General features: G+C 32.7%; 1 long non-coding RNA gene across 1 annotated transcript; it reads right to left on the reverse strand.

The window, feature by feature from the left end:
- Positions 1 to 2098: 2098 nt before the first annotated feature.
- LOC110733794 lies at positions 2099 to 3961 on the reverse strand. Its single transcript, XR_002513670.1, has 2 exons — positions 3490 to 3961; positions 2099 to 2263 (listed from the first exon to the last, which is right to left on the reverse strand). It is a non-coding gene; the product is annotated as an uncharacterized LOC110733794 (long non-coding RNA).
- Between the last annotated feature and the right edge of the window lie 418 nt (positions 3962 to 4379).

A 4379-nucleotide genomic window follows, 5' to 3' on the forward strand; every position in this document is an offset into this window, starting at 1 on the left:
TAGATGTGAGATACTTGGTTCTCGACCAAAAACTACCTGTAGTTGTAAAAATTTATGATAAGTTGTAGGTCTCAATCTAATTAGTGTTGCTGCATGTATTATATAGCATGTGTAACTGTAAGGAATTTTTTAAACTCAACCTTTTTGAGCCCCACTGTGGTCATGCTTTTAGGCATGGCGGCGCTCCAAGGGAAGGAAGCTAGAGATAGAAGAGTCGCCAACAAATTTTAGAAACTTGTAAACCGTTCACAGGTGCAAAGGTTACACCCCATTCACGATCACGGAGATCGCTAACTCCATAATGGTCCGGAACCATGACTGGATATCGGGGATGATGGTACGAATCCAACCTAAAAGAGATTGAACCCGCCCTAAATCGGCCTCTACTCAATTCTTATGATATTCATGTGCGCTTTTTGATCAACATACATACATCAAGTTAGCCCTAAACCTGTTTAATCTACGTTGATTGATTATTAATGCACAATCAAATCTATTATTGGTGATCACTTGAATTAAAATCATATTAAGCCTATATCAAATTATTAATTATCTTATTAAGCGTGATTTCAAGTACGAATTCCCTTTAAACCTGCAAAAAAGGGCTTGATCAAGCAATAACAATCAATCATGAATAATCAAGCAACATATGATTAATTGACACAATAATCATCATCATAATCAAAATCATCAAAACATCATTAGTAAGATCCTAGGCATGATACTAAACAAATTAATAATAAATCCTAGCATGTCACTAAATAAAAATCATAATCAAAACATTATCCTAAGCATGATATTAGAAATCATTAAAACATCCTAACATGATAATAGGAATAATAATATTCTAAACATGATTTCTACTCCAAAATCAAGGATTAAGTAATTGAATTACTTACGTTGATGTTCCTCCCTTCTTGCTATCAAAACAATAAACACGTTAGTAATCTTCAAGAAAGATTAAATCAACAAAGTAAGTAAATCAAATAATAATTGAAATATAGATTTTGGACCAAATCCTCAGAACTTTTGATTGGGGAAAGTATTAAGGATGTGTTTAGGCTAGGCTAAGAATATGAAGAATCAAGAGAGAGAGAGAATATTAGAGAGGGGTATTGATGATGATTGTTAGTGATTGAAAACGGGGTGATACGACCTCTATGTATAGGGAAAAAAGAGAGTCGAAGCATCAGAAAAGAGTTAAAATTTTGAACGGAATAAAACAGGTTCCATCGCGGCGCGACAGGAGTATCGCGGCGCGACGGGGTCCATCTTGGCGCGATGGTGCTATCGTTCTGTGATGGTTTTCTAAAGATTAGATTCCGCACGGAGTTTAACTTCCAATCAGATTGGGTTAATAAAATATCCGCACGTATTTTATTTTGACCGGGATTACTATTATCAAAAAAGATGTTTTATTCGGCATCGAATTCTTTAATCCTTTACTTTCGAAGAAAGGATAAATTAGAACCTTTTAGAGGATTCTAGAAGCTCATAATAACTCCTAATTGGTTTAGGATTGGGATTAAGGTATTTGGACCCTCCACATGATCATTGGGTCGTAGATAAGGTGGAACTAAGTCCGGTTTGGGCTCGGTTTAGTATTTTGGCCATAACTTATTCGTTTTAAGTCGGATTTGGGCTTATAATATATCGTTGGAAAGCTCTTTTCAAATCCCATCCAATTAAACAAAAATTGGACCAGGATCATGGACCAAAGTAATCTGGTTTGGACGTTTTTATGACCTGGACACGAAATGAATGATTTTTAAGGACACGAAATGAATAATTTTGGGTTTTAAAACACGAAATGAATGGTTTTAGATTAAAACATTTTAGGAAAGGTTAGGGATATGGTCAAGGCCTAAGGGAACTTCACGAGACTCTTTAACTCTTTATCGAGCTCCTTAATCAAAGACATGAAAGATACTCGTCTCTAGGTTGGTTTTTGGGGAGACACAATCAGGTGTTTATAGTAACACCCCCAAATTACTCTCCAATAATAATGATTACAAAACATGATTAAGAGAATAACTTAGGAGCATTACCGCCACGTGATTACGTAAGAGTTTAAAACAAAGACTTGTAACAGAAGAAATACATAATTAACTTTCATTAATTAATTGAAAATGGAAATAGTTTTTAAAACATAATCGAAATGGTACTCATACTAGAGTTCATAATAGTGAACCTAAACTAGGTGATTTCTCCCTTCGTCCCCGATGCAACATTTAGATCACGTTGAGTCATCATCATCACCTAACTACTCATCATAAATGATAAGTAGGTCCAAGAAAAAACAAAAGAGGAATGCACGTTAGCGAAACGCTAAGTACATACAAGTGCTAAACAAGTAAAATTAATTTAGTTGATTATACATTCTTTCGAAATATATAATTCTCATAAAACATGGTTATTCGAACCTTCCGTAATCAAGATTTCATATTTTGGGAACACTCCAATTTTAAAATTCTCTAAAGTATTTTTCATTAGAGGTAGAATAAACAACCATCTTTTAAACCATTTTCCCAACCTAAGTGTGCGCATCTCTCAAGCTAGTAACTCATTTACATAGTCTATACTCGAGGAAATACTAGATCATACAAAGTTCATAACCTTATCAATTATCTTCGCATAGTGGTCAAGAAAAATCCGATAAATTGATACGTGTCGTTTAGCGTATTAAATTTAAAACCTATCTTTAACCTTCAAAAATATAAACAACTAGTAAAAGGGTAAGAAAGGGTCGATCCCACGAAATACATATAATACAGCTATATACCTATTTACATATATAAGAATGAAAGGAATACTATTTACACTATGTACATAAGATGGGGGGTGTTTAAGGATCATAGACCATAAAGTAAACGAACTAAAACGATAACTAGTCTAATATTTACAAGTGACAAACAAGTCACCAACATAGTTGAAGTTCGATCATTGATAAAATTAGACACAAATTAACCTCTTATTTCCATTCCTTTAGTCTCACTCAATACTCGGTTTAGTATTTAGGTTGCCGGATTTTTGCCGCGGACTATCCGGTATTTTGCTCACTAAACTAGTAGAATCTTGCTAAAATATTACCAACCCAATAAACAACTTTTATTGATCAATTCATGCACTTAATATAATCAACATGAGCCGCTCACACTAATTAAAATTAAGTCGTTCACTCTAAATTACTATCAAACGCCGTGTCTAACAATAATCTAGCTAGTTTAATTACTTTATAGATGTAATTGTATACTATGACACATACAAAGATTAAACCTTCAAATTAAACAAAAGATCATATGAATTGAATAAATGCCAAACTCAATATTAAAGTACTAATAAATTCAGCGTTCAATAGTGAGACCAAAAATCATGAAAAATCAAAGACAAAATTAAATCCAATTAACAAGTATAATTGAACAAGTTTAATCTAACAAACTAGATAATCAAGGATTAAAGTAGGAAGAAACTTATGAATTAGAATTACACCAAGGTAGCCGCTACACTCGATCCTATGACAATTTCGAATACTCGCCTCCAATAATCCTCGACACCGTAGCTCTTCGATCACCCTTGTACTATAAACTCGATCTCACTACCCTTAATATTGTGATACTGGTTGTTTGTAATTGGGTAGAAGGAGTCCCAATTTATACAATTGGTAACTAAGATCCGTGATGAGCAAGGGAGATAATTCCCAAAATTGATTAAAAGAATTATGACAATAAATTGTCAAACTTGCCATATTAAAAAGCTCGTGATTTGTAGATTGAGATTGTGTTGCTGATTTCTTGAGAATTTTTAGAGTGAAGAGGAGGAAAAGAATAAGAGTATTATTTCCTTATTCCGCAACTTGGTTTTGGCCATGAGGAAGACTTAGGAGTTGTTTACCTAGCCTCTTTCTTCTGTGCGTGTTATTGGCTGAAGGAAGAAGTGAGTAGGCTTCATATCTCTTTTTCGTTTCTTTATTTGCACATAATATACTGCAATTGTAGCCCATATAATCTAACAACATCAAATTATATCAATTAAGTTCAATAATCAATAAAATTATATCGTTGCTAAATATTACTCATGAAAATGTATATGTAGAAAAAAACTCAATATAATAAATAAAAGACGACTATAATAATAAAATTAGGGAATAAAAATATGTACAGTGCACTTATCATAAATATTGATAAGTCAACCTTCCAATTCCCATGTATAGGATGATTTAGATAATAACATTTTCTTTTTAAACAATTTGGCAACCAATGTAAGATTACAAACGAGCTTATAAAGCATTTAAACATTTAAGATCAAACAATTGTTTTTATTGAAACATGCTCATATAATTTATTTTATAAGCATTTATAAATCATTTTTCGACATTCAAA

Source organism: Chenopodium quinoa, unplaced genomic scaffold (genome assembly GCF_001683475.1).
Source record: "Chenopodium quinoa cultivar QQ74 unplaced genomic scaffold, ASM168347v1, whole genome shotgun sequence".
NCBI classification, from domain to species: Eukaryota; Viridiplantae; Streptophyta; class Magnoliopsida; order Caryophyllales; family Amaranthaceae; genus Chenopodium; species Chenopodium quinoa.